The sequence below is a fragment of the Lissotriton vulgaris genome, chromosome 1_1, assembly GCF_964263255.1.
Source record: "Lissotriton vulgaris chromosome 1_1, aLisVul1.2, whole genome shotgun sequence".
NCBI classification, from domain to species: Eukaryota; Metazoa; Chordata; class Amphibia; order Caudata; family Salamandridae; genus Lissotriton; species Lissotriton vulgaris.
The window spans coordinates 1117247531-1117261303 of NC_141685.1; positions in this window are offsets into that span (position 1 = coordinate 1117247531).

Genomic DNA, 13773 nt, shown 5'->3' on the forward strand with positions numbered 1-13773 from the left:
GAGCGCAGAGCCTTTGATGCAGCAGGGGGCGGGGTGGAAAGAGCTGCTGGCGGCACCAAGCTGACGATTTGATGCTGTGCACGCGCATTTTAACTCATTGCGCTTGCGCATTGAGCTAAAAGCGCACATGCACTGCATCAAATCGCCAGTCTGGTTAAACTCTGGATAAGCCCCTTAATCTCTCACCAGCTCGAATGCGCAAGCGCATCGGCAGGCGAGACCTAAAAACTACAGATTAATCAATCTGTTAAATATTGGGGAGAGGATATTTGTAAAAATAGTATTAGGCAAACTAAAAAAGTGGGTAGAAGAGAATTCAATTGTCCCAGTAGAACAGGGGGGATTTAAAGAAGGGCACTCCACAGTGGACCATTGCTATGCCCTTTGGGCACTTGCCCGGAAGTTGATAGAACAAAAGGGGAAACTGTTCTGTTGTTTCGTCGACTTTCGGGTGGCCTTTGATTTGGTGGACCGCATGAGTTTATGGGAGTGCTTGACTAAATATGAGATCCCAGTAGGCCTACTGGCAATCCTAAAAGAATTGCACAGAGGAAACTGGGCCCAAGTAATTAAAGACACTCAAGGAACACTGACAAAGAAAATAGCCATAGGAAATGGGCTAAGACAGGGCTGTGTTTTGGCCCCTCTTCTCTTTTAATTTTTTTTAGCAGACCTACCAGCAGCACTGGAAGTTGAAAGAAGTGCGAGCCCCAGAATGAGCGGTAGGAAAGTAGCAAGCCTGCTATATGCGGACGACCTAGTGATAATTGATCAGACGGAGCTAGGGCTACAGAGAAAATTAAATGCTTTTAGTGACTACTGTGAGGCCAAACTTTTTGTGGTAAATATGGATAAAACGGGGATTCTGTGCTTTGGTAAAAGGTCCAAAGGTTTTAGCTGGTATTTAGGTCAAACAAAACTGGAAATTGTAAAGGAATATAAATACATAGGCCTATGGTTTGAAAGCTCCTTAAAATGGGGTACACAATTGGAAGCCCAAAAGAGTAAAAGCATGGTCTTCCATCTGTGGACTGAAAAAATGTAATAAAGACTATGGGGACATGTCACATAAACCAATGTTAAAAGCTTAGGAAGCTATGATCCCGCCCCAAGTATTGTATGGGGTAGAAGTTCTCCACCTCAGTGGGAAAGGAGGGTTGGACCGGGAGGAAGGTAAGGCCCTAAAAATGTTACTGTCACTACCTAATTCAGCTATGAGTGGTGTGGCTCACTGGTTAGAGGCGGCATACCCGTAAGCAGAGAACGGCCCGGGACCAGGGTTCAATTCCCGATGCGGCAGGGTTGTGGACCAGGGTCAAATGGACTCGATAATTCTCACCTCAGTGCCTACTCTAACCAGGGAACACACTCGGCAACTCTGGGCATTAAGCTTGCCTCATCTCTACAACGGCCCCCCACAGACGCTGGATGCCTGGTTTCACCTTGGAGATACCCAGAAAGGGACCATCTCACAGGGAAAATCAGGACGTGTTCCCCAGCGGTCTTCAGTGCCAGGATACTCCTTGGAGTCACAGTGCGGTTTACAAGTACACCCACATTTATGATACAGACAATTAGACTAGAGACAAGAGCAATAGCATGGAATAGTCAGGCCCAAATTGCCCTGGCAAGATTCTGGAAACGTCAATCCCAAGGGGGCGCACAGAAGGTTTCACATTGGTGCAGTGAGGAAATCCGGCATAGTAGCCTAAAATGGGCAAAGGAAGCGAGAAGGAAAATAAAGGCGATAACTGGGAGTCTAAAGGTGAGAGCAAACTAGAATCCCTTAGACGTAGCTTTTACCAAGAGTTTACTTAGAGCCCAAGGTATGGTGCAATCAAGGAATCAGGACCTAGAATACCTGAGAAAGAAAAAAATCGGTCAAATGCATGATAAAAGCGTGGGAAAATGATGCTTGGTACCCGTATCTAGAAACTTTGCCAAATTATGGACTTAGATGCGAAATCTTGAAGATACGAATTGGCACTAACCCATGGCTAATCGAGGGGAGACTAAAGACAGAAATGCTATATCCCGATGGATTATGCAAATGCGGGCTGGGGACCAAGTGTGAAATATTGCACATATTGCTAGATCGCCTTATGATTCTAGAGGTGAGAAAACTGTTTTTAGGGCCACTGTTTATAAAATACGGAATAAGGTAACAAGCTCAAGCCATTGCATTACTGATAGAAATGGAAAATCTGGATATCGCAATTGCACTAGGTAATTAAATGAGAGGTGTAAATCGTTTTGCTAGGGAAAAACTTAAGCAAGGACTGTGATTCATTTATTTTCAAACCCTCCCATTCAGTAGATAAAGGCTTAAGACCAATGTAATTTTGGTCTAAATGGGTTTAATTTATTGTTGTTAATGAATAATGATGTGTGTAAAGAACTTTTTAATCTTAGGATTTTTGTATTTCTTGTTTTATTAAGTTTTATGAGGTTTTTAACTTTTTAACCAATTCTATAAAATTGGAAATATAGAGGTTGTAAGGGGTGATGGTAGTTACGGTTTTACTACAGACGTATTAAGCAAAGCTTTCCGGAAAGTAACTGTGCGATTTAAATGTTATTGTGCTTCTATTTGTTATTGACCGGTATTGTATAGTTTTTATATTTTATATGATCTTGGAGTTTAAAGACTATGGTCTAAATAAACAGAGTTCTCTCTCTCTCTCTCTCAGTTATGTTTGGCATAGGTAGTAATGATGTGATACTTTCTGAATCTCAAGGGCGCTTTCTGGCCATTATGATGTTAGTTGCTCATTCACTGATATTACAAAACTGGAGATTAATGACAATACCTACATTTGGGAAATGGATGAATAAAATGCAACGTACAAAGTGTTTTGAAGAGGCTTATGCCAAGCGGATGGGGGCTCTATAAAGAAATTTGCAATGGTCTGGGATCTTTTTTTTTCTGATTGATTAATTAATTCTTTATTTTTTGTCTACCTCAAGTGTTTCCTTCAAAGAGGTGGTGTGCACATCGCATTACTCAATATAGTCCGTATTTAATTCATGTTTATTTTGACAAACTGTGTCCATTGCGTGTGGAACTGGGTTGTGATTTGCCCTACATGTACTTAATGAAATATAAAATGTGGGGAGCGCGTGGTACGCGCTCCTCTCCCAGGCGCACTGCGTGTTTAGGATACTAGATCCCACTGTTAGTAATCCATTTGACCGTGCTCAGATTCATCCGATTTTTATCATAATATTTTCCGTGTTTTTTTCCTTTCCTTTGGTTTAATCCACATATACGACATATTGTATTTTAGGGAACTTCACGTATTCGCCTGTGCCCATCCAGGCCTCCTTGAAAATACGATCCCAATACAACAAGTAGTTCAGAGCAGCGTCTCTTTATTCAAAACCCAATGCATTTCGGGCAATTTCTAGCCCTTCGTCAGGGGTAACTGAGAGTCAACAATTAAAAAGATTACATTAGTATTTTGTACCTTTTATCCATTTAACTTGCATGCATCTTTATTTAGCTTGGCGCATGAAACATTTTCCGTACAATTTGACGATTCCCATATTGTTAATTGGATTACACAGACCGTATCTAGTGTTGAATCTCCATCCCCTACTTAACTCAAATAACTCACTTTAAATGATCACAGAAAAACTAAAACAATTAGCTCACCTAACGTTACACTCAAAACTGCAATGCCCATAATCCATCACATCCCTTGAAAAAACATTTCATCCCTTGACAAAAACAGTGTGCACAAACCACGTGAATCAACTGCTGTGGCGATGGCTGTTGAATTACCTCATTCTGCACGTGCGGATTCAATGATGTATTTTCAGGGTTAACTCTTGGTGGCAACTTACACTCTTTCTTCCAATGCCCTAACCTGCCGCAATTGTGACATGGAAACTTTTTCTTGGCCTCATCTAAATTACCCATTCCTTTTACTTTATTCGAATTTCCTTTCATTCTTACCTGACCTCCTTCTGGACTTTTATTCTCCAATTGAGCTACTTGATGTTCAGCTACTTTCACCTGCGCCCACATGGCTTTCTCTTTAAATTTTCTTTGCTTAACCTCAATCTCATCACTGCAATATTTTGCATGCCTCAATACTCGATCAACGGAACATGACTGCCATCCCATCAAGTTATGCTGGATCATATCTCCTATCTCTGATCTTAATCCAAATACAAAACAATACTCAAAATGACTCATTTCCTTTACACTTAACTCCTCATATCCACTGTATTGCTTAAACACTAGCTACAATCTTTCATAAAATGAATGTACTGATTCTTTAGGTTCTTGCAATGTCCTGTCGATCTTCACCCAATCTGTCTCTTTTGGTGGGATTTTATTCTTCAAGAATACTATTACCTGTTCATACTTTCGCATTACCTCAGGTCCAGGAGCAACTGTTCTAGGCTCTCTCGGATATTCTGTTTTTGGCCAGTCCAAAGTAATCTTGCACTCAGACCATAGGTCTGCTGGTACTACTATATCAAACAATGCATCTAAATCTTCTGATAATACTTTTTAGACTTTTACAAATCAATCCACTTGTCTGTACCATTCCACTGGTTTCTCTCGCAACCTGGGGAAATCATTTGTGAATGACAATATATCCGGTTCAGTCCAGGGAACATGCACATACCCTCCTCCTGGCATTTCTCTCATAGGAAATTCATTTTATACAGGCTCTTTTTCTCTAAATGGAAACGCTAATTATGTTTTATCATTGCTCTCTTCCCTTTTTTTTTCCATTTAGTCTTCCATCGTTCTACATCTCCCCATTTTCTCAGCAAGACAATTAATTCCTTTATCTGGGTTAATCTTCCAGCAGGATTCATGTTGTCAATATCCTTTTCAGTAAAATCTACTCTGTAATGTTTTTGTAATAATTTATTCTTTGCAAAGTCTATATTGAGGTCACTTGCTAACCTTTCTAGTCGATCATGCAGGGTTTTTGCTCTCCACGTAATGCTTTTACACTTGAACATTAATTCATCATCTTGGTATGCCTTTAACCTATCTGTTCCAATTATCCCAATTATTAATTCTCCCATGTCAATTTTCAATCTAACCACATCTAACACTTTAGTTTCTTGATGTTTTACTTTTAATGTTTTAAGCCAATCACTTAATTCCTGCTCTGTTGGTCCTACAGGAGTTTGCGACAAATCGATTTTCTCTATTCTTCTTTCGGGTGTTGCAGAATCTGATTCTGCACCTGCTGGAAACTTATATGGGAGACTTTGATTAAAGGTCAAGTCAGGCGGTGTCATCTGACTAGTACGCCTAACCTCAGACAAATCTGTATAAACCTTCTCTCTTACTTTTTGTAAACTTTGACTCAAAGGGATAGTTAACAATGGTTCTTTTATATTCTGGTTTTCGAACACTGGAATTACAGGACCTATTGTTACTGGGACAGTCACAGCTTCTATATTTTTAGTAAGTTCCTGTATCTTTTCAGTCAACTCATTAGTAGACCTTACATATTCAGACGTACTCGGATTTTCTTCAATTCTCCTCTCTACTCTAGCCACACTGCCTCTAATTTCATGATGTTTTCTGGGAGTACCAGTAAGTCTGGTTTCCATTAATGTGGCATTAGAATCATATCTCATTTCCTCTCTCTCAGTACTGTCTTTAATTTCAGAAAATCGTCTTGGTGTACCAGTAAATCGGGTCTCTATTGGCGGAGCATTTGGAGTCACAGTTAAAGAACTCGGTTGATATGGAGGGGGTCTTCTATTTAATATCTCCTCCAGTACCTCATCCTCTGTTTCACAATCCCCATAACTCTTCCTTCCTGACTCCACATTATTTCTTTTTTCCGTACACTTCCGTCCTACCATTTAATCAACTGTCCTCACCGGATACATTCCATCACACATATCAGCGTTTCTCCATCTCTGCATTCTTCTCTCATGGGTCGTTCCCCATAAACCTCGCAATCTGCCTCTAGGTCCTCTGAACTCCTCAAGCCTTTCTCTCTCCAATTCATGCATCTCATCTTCCCACTCAGCCAATGCCTCAAATTGAGCCGGTCTAGGTCTTGGTTCAAGCTTAGTCATTTTTTCTCTCAAATTTCGTAATACAGCAGTGCTAAAAGAACCTACTTCTAGAAAATCCAATACGCCATCATTCTTAGAGTATCTAGCCCAATTTTCCAACCATATACATGTATGATAGCCATATTTTGTCATCATGTACGATGCAGGCGTTTTAGACAGAGGAAGTCATTTTCGGTCTCTCGTCACTATTTCCTTATCTTTTTTTAACACATTTTTTACTTTATTAAACCATGTAGGTTTTTCTCTTTCTTTTCCATAATAAAACCAAATTTTCCTGACGGTTTCCTGACTTTCAAACAATCGCGCACTCTTCCGCAAACTACTTTGCTGCACCAACCTATCACACCGCGGTTCACACTAACGCACCAATCAGAACAAGATACGTTTCAATCACCTTCAATAATGCTTGCACAGCCTTTGCTAACGCACCAATCAGCGCTCACTTCATTCTAGTCACGCGAACCAATCCCAGCGCGACCCTTCTTACGTCAGCCCTGCTCCAGTTTCTGTAGCTTCGACTGACCCCTCCTTTACAAAATTTATTGACACACTGTATTTACACCTTTATACAACTAAAATTGGTTAGTAACCACATAAAACATCTCCATTCGCCTGTTTCGCTAAAACCAAAGTGATAGTATCCTCAAACTCACAAGTATTCTGTATTTCTGGTAGACAGCGCTTACCTCTTCCCTACCACAGAATCTTAGTTTTGCCGATAAAGTAGCACATCCCTCTACCATATCCTTCTCTCAAGCTCTGGTGAAAACCTATTACTTTCTTAAGGATAAGTTTTAATCAGAATACACATTGATTCCTGTGCTTAAGCCCAAGATTTTATAGGTTGCCTTCGCTATACATTCACCCCTTTAACACTTAAATGTCCCTAACTTGTAACATACGACAATGTCACCACTTTGAAACAGACTATGTGATGTGTGACTTACATGCCACACGTTCCTCTTCCTAGGCAGAGTAACCAGCTTCCTACTTCCCAGAAGCCTCAAATTCCAGACTACATATAACATAATACAGACTCAACATATAATGTTAGTCATAATTCCTGTACATCAAAATTCTATATACATTGCCCTACTAATTCTATACATTACTTTATCCAAGTTAAACTATAGCAACCAGACTCTTGCTACTAAGAAAAACTGATCCAGCGCTGCTCCAAACCAAACCTCCAAACCATCACTATATTTCCTAGGAGCTAACACACTTTACTCGTCAGTGGGGCCCATAACACTGCGAGTCACTCATTCACACAAATCACCCGGCTCCCAGGATTAGTGAAGACTAGAGGAGAAGTTGTTGGATTTTAGCGGATTGTCTTATTTCCTTCCAAATGAATTCTAAAAATGTATACACTCTATACATCTGCAGTTTATCAAATTTACTATGGTTTTATCTTTTAGACACATTAAAACACCCCACAATTTGGTCAATGGATCAGCTAGTAAAAGTTAACTAATGGACAACAAGACCAGCTTAATTCTCCATTTATTTAATTTTTATTTAGAGACTTTATCTCCTAGCATGACCATATTTTATTTTGCCTTAATTCAATATTCATTAGACATTTAATTAACCTGAAGAAAAGAAAATTTAAAAAATAAAACAGTTTACATTTATTAGCAGAAGAGTTCAGAAAATAAGTCAAAACCATATTTCCAAGATTTCAGTAAATGGACATCAGGGTTAGCACAGGAAAGTTCCCAAAAACCCCCTCTCTATTCTTTCTCGATATTCACCTCCCATCCGGGCTCTGCACCCATCAAAAGTTAAAGTGAAGAAAAATTTCAAAGTCTTTGCACCATGGAAAATTGTTCAGTCCGACAGCATGTCGTGGTACGAAAATAAATTCAAAAGCAAGCTCTCCTTCACTTCCAAACGTCCTCTTTTATACCCTTTTTCCCTAACTATCTATCTAAAATTTGAAACTTTTAGGGTCTTCACTCAATTTCATTGGTCGGTTTAAGGGGTGGATGAGCATCACCTCATCTCCTCATTGTCCATATTTATGCCAAGTCATCGTTATAATCAAAATAAGGTTTCGATTGTTCTTTAACACTTTTTAGGTTTCGCCTAGGTGAAAGCTGTGCACTGCGCAGCTTTTCGCGCAGGCGAAAACCTAATGAGAATACTATGTGGCTTGGGAATCCGCCCTCTGTTCCATTGGCTAGCTCCATAAATGGAGGCTAGCCATTGGAACAGAGATCTGTCCGTCATGGCCGGACCAGATTTGTGGGCGTTCCCGCGATTTCTTCCCTCTCCACCCTTTTCTGATCGTCATCGCGGCGGTGGGTGTGTGCTATTTTTTTTTTTCGTGTCGGCCTGTTTTGTTCTTTTTAGAAGTGTCTGTTGCTGGAGTTTGCTGCAAGATTTAAGTTCCCACGAAGCGGGTGCAGCGCTGAGGTTGCCGCAGCCTAGGAGGACGGTCGGGCTCAGCGCTGCGCGGAAGCCTCAGCTAGGGGCTATAATAACCCATTATTTCCCGACGTGCCGAGCGTACAGAACAAAGGCGGCGCAGAGAGGAGGGCTGAGGGGAGGGAGGAGGGCCGAGGCTAGGGCGGGAGCGACCACTCTGCCGAGAGAGGGAGGCAGTCGTGAGCCCGCAGAGGCTCGCCTCAGCCGCCTCTTATCCCCTCGCACGGCTCGGGACGTGCTTAATCGATTGTCTCGCATTCAAAGCGCCGTCCGCGCTGCCGAAACAAAGTGGCGATTACACATTCAATTGGCGGGCGCTCTCCTCACGCGGGGTGTGGGGGGCGGCGCGCGGGAGGGGCTTTTTTACCTCAGCCTGCTGCGCAGGAGCTGCGGAGCAAGGGTGTCTTGGGCCCGAATACGAGCAAGTACAAGGGCTTTTTCCTCCCGGCCCAGGGATGGAATAAAAATAGCTGGTTTTAGGGTACAGTTCCATTGCACCTGCCGAATCAATGCAGTACACGCGTGGAAGCGCAACGGAAGGAACCCGGGGTGTTTGAGTCAAGCCTGTGCAATTTAAAAAACTGAAGATACTTACATTTTGCACCAGATTACTGTTTTTGTAATAATTGGCAACCACCCTAAATTCCAGAGAGCATGCCAACCCTGGGCCCTCACATACATACCTATGAGACACTAAGCACTACATAAAAAAGTGCAGTGTCCGCGTCTACCCAAGATTCTACGCAATACTTATAGTTAAGGAAGTCCACTGCCATCATATTTGTAGCGCGAACCTCACACGCCTCTCCCAGCACTTACTACACAGGCCCAGCACTTACTACGCAGGCAAAACTTCAAACCACGCCCTATTAACTAGCGCTACAAAAACAAGGTGTAGCGAAGCGGTGTGCGGCCTCCGTAAGTCTATGAAGCGCTATACAAGTTCTACAGTGGGATATGTTACTGTGAGTGGTGAGACTTGGACGAACATTCTCGCTAGCACCTAGAAGCATTTCAAGTATACAGTGTTCACTGTACAAAATCAGTAACAAGTAAATTGTTTTGTTTAGTGCTGGCTTGTGACCAAGGGGTCCCATAAATGCCAATGAGCTTACTAAATTTTAGTCAATCTTGAATTGTTAACATTGTTAGCTGATGAAGGTATCCATGCCCATGTTACTTTTCCCAATTTGCCAACCGTGGGTCACAACCCGCAGCCAGCACGTTCGCCGCGGGCGCGAGCTGCCTGCGCTGTCTGCACAGAGCGTGCGCCGCCGCCGTGTTGAGGTTTGGGTATCTTTTGCCAACCAGCAGGGTTGAATATATTCTGCACATTAGGAGGCAACCCATACATAGCAGTAACAGCATCAGCAAGGCTTCTGGCCTGGATCATTTCCAATCATGGACTTTTTTTAACGTTCTCAACTGTGGGCCGAGGGGGGTGGGGCGGACTGCATATAAAATAGCAAGATGGATAAATTCAGTCATTCATCCATCCAGTGTCAACAAATCCAGTGCCGTTATACTGTTGGGTAAAACACGTACTTATTACCTGTTCTTTTGGATGCGTTGGCACCACCGGATTGCGATGACTGTAGTGCTTCGTGCACGTGACTTTGATTTCTTTCCTAGTTACAAATTTACTTACTTACTTACTTACTCCTAGTTACAGTAAGTACATTTTAACATACATGCCAACACTTTCTAAGAGAAAAGTGGGAGATTTAAAAAAAAAATGATCAGGCATAGAGCAAGAAAAAAAATGCGGTGCACTACCCTTCAGGAGCTGGATCCTGGCACTGCATACTCCGTGTCACATAAGATAGACCCTGAAGGAGAAGATCATCGAGGAATCGGGAGACCAGCCTTGAAATCGGTAGTTTCCCGTCGGAATCGGGAGGATTGACATGCATGTGTTATGGAGCAAGTGCAAAACAGAGATACTCCAGTTCTTAGTCACGCAGCGGCCACAAAATATTCACAAGCTTATCACCGCTACACCTCACTTTCTATACTCCGAACACTTGGAGCTGCATTTTCCAGCAGCTCACAGAATAGACGTTTACATGCATATTTATGTATTAGGCCCTGCAGAGTATTCTTATTCGTCTAATACGCACCAGTGCAGGGTTTTCGAAACACCCCACAGGCATGGAAGTGGCACTTGAATCCGCAGCCAGCACGTTCGCCGCGGGCGCGAGCGGGCTGCGCTGTCCGCACAGAGCGCGCGCGCCACCTCCCTTGCAGGCGCCGTGTTGAGGTTTGGGTATCTGTTGCCAACCAGTAGGGTTGAATTAATTCTGCACATTAGGAGGCAACCCATACATAGCAGTAACAGCATCAGCAAGACTTCTTCAGGTAAACGATTTTGTGTTTTTTCATACTTTTCTGTGTAAAGTAAAACACATCAACGTTTTAGACATAATTCAAAGAAGTTAGAAAAGACCATTTGTCAAAAGCAATACCAAAAGCTCAAACTTTAACAAAGGCGAAACCATTGCATTGTAAATGCTTGTTTTCACTTGATCCTTTAACTTGTCACTTGGAGCTGTATTCCCAGGCTCACAACACAGTCATACAATTTTTGGCACCCTTTTACACTCCAGGCCACGCTGACCTTGACCCACGCTGTACAGGCACAGACTGCTTGCACATCTCTCGAGCATAGTCGCGCATGCGTAGATCACCACAGTTTCGGAGTCTCGCAAACCTCCCATTTTATCGCAGGCCGCATGGGCCATAAAGGGAACTATTATAGAAGCAAACGCAATTAAACATTAGATTTCGAAGTATAGCCCTTCTGTTTACCTCCCTTCATTCTAAGGTAACCCTGTTAGTTATTACCTAGCGTTCTAGCAACATTTAAGCATTGTTTTCTTACCATTCTCCATCATTTCTGCCACAATAAGACATATAGGAAGCCTACATGCACAGGTTTTCGTTAGATTATGACATTTGCATACTATGTTAGTATGATGATTTCACTCAATATATTATGATTCGCAACACAAGCAAATTAGTATCTCACGTGTATTTGTATATGTGCTTTCTATTCTATGTTGGTTAATTTCAAAACCACATGGGGGCGTAAGCTCGTTGGGGGCACTTTAACTCACCCATCTGCTGGACTACTGGAGACCCGCAGACACCCGTGTACACCCCTGCTCCCCCTCGCCGCCGCCCTTGGACTCACGGCCGCCGAGAGGGGAGAGCGACGAAAGACTTCAATTCCCAGCGTCCCCTGCCTGCCTGACGGGGACGCCGCATCACATTCCCGCGCTCGGAGGCGCATAAAGATGAGCTGCTCCTCCCTGGTCGCGGGACGCGCGCGGATCACCGGGCTGAGCCCGGGCAGAGGGCGGGCCGGGCCACCCCCCTTGGCTCGAGGATGGGGAAGAGCAAACTACTCATCAAGGAAGGTGAAGGTAAGAAGGCTAAAGTACCCCGAAAATCAGAAACTATTATATCCTACCTTACGTCAGCAGTGGGGGCTTTAAATGCTCAAATAGCCAACGTGGAGAAAGAACTTGGACTGGGAGCGGATCTGCCACATACCCCACAAATTGGATCAGAATACTCATCACCACTAGATTCTGCCCCTCTTCCCCCACTTGAACCAGATATTGTAATAGTGAATCCCCCACAACTACACCCTACAGTACAGGATTCAACAGAAGCTCCAGAGAGGGAATGTGGGGATCAGTCTAAGGAGGAAGATTTTGCAAATCGGAAGGAAAAATGCAACTCCGGGAAATGTACTTCCAAACATCCCACAGCAAGAACTGATATTACTCCTTGCTCCAGTCTCCCCGCCCACTTGGTGGACATAGTAGAAGGTTTATTTGAAACTCGCTTGGAGCCGGCACTTGTGACCATCGCCAAGGACATAGTGGACTGCCTGGACTCTTGTGTGGCAAATATTATTAAGAAATGTGAACACATTGATGTTTTTATGAGGGAATTTAGAGCACAATACACTGCCCCAAAGCACACAAAGCAAACTAGGGAGCTGCACGAGAGTCCACCAAATGCGGGCATACAGAGGGTAGCTATAATCTCCCATCCTCACAATACTTCACAAACCCCCTACAATCAGACTAGGTCTTGCTCGACTGAAGGGCCTAGGGATAAACTATTTCCTGGGGGAAAGCAGATTAAAAATTGCGCTGGTAGATACGAATGTCCTGTGACCGGGTCGGGCAATGTAAAGTCAGGTACATTAAACCTCCCCCAGATGCCGCACCCTTAGTGGTAATTCTAACTGGGGTACCTCCTTTAATAAATGGCCATGTGGAAACGGAGAAAGATCTTTTGTTCAGGACAAAAAGGTGGTGCTCTCAGTTTAGTAGTGGAAGTGAAGATGTTGCTTCAAACATTATTATGGCTAGACGGTTTGGGTGAGTCGGGAAAAGAGATAAATGCATAATGGGTGATTGTGTGGTAGTAAACTTTAACAGGCCAAACATCGCTGATAGCTTGTTGTGGGATGGATCTGAGATTGATGGTTCGGACATCAGACCGCTTCCCCTGGGCTACTTTTATGCCCCCCCTCTCGCCCACAGGTTTACACTCACAAACCAAGAGTATCACTGCTTTCACGTCCTCTTTTGAGAGAACCCGCTACTAAGACCACCACCTATCAAACACGCCAGGCCAAACTGAGGGCAGAGGGATGGGTCACAGTCCCCCAGGGACACTCAGGTAAATGTAGGCCAGAAAGGCAGCCTGGCTTAATTTTGTCTACTAGGTTTTCCCCTCTCTCAACTTTGGACTCTAACGACTGACTAACACACACACACGTTTGGGTGGCCCTGAGCACATAATGCAGGACGATTGCAGACCTACCCATAATTTTCTCAGTTGGAATGTAGCAGGGCTTAGAAATAAGTCTTCTGATGAGAGATAGATACAATTTGTGTCTCAACATGATATTATTGCATTACAGGAGACATGGGACACAGGGGACAATATTAGTCTGGACGGGTATAGTAGCCACTCGGTGAAGGTGGTCCCAGGGCTACATGGAAGACCAAAAGGAGGGCTGCATATGTTTATATCACTCAAACTGATTGGTTCCTTCAAAAAGTTAGACACAGCTTCAGTCAATCTACAGTGCATAGAATGGGTCAGCCCCAATTACCAAACTATTTTAATGGTAAACTTCTATAATGCTCCTGAGAAGTACATGGGGAATCCTCACCTATGCTCTTTGGCAGGATTTTTAGATGATTACAAGTCTACACATAGGGCTGTATTCGAACTAATTTTAATGGG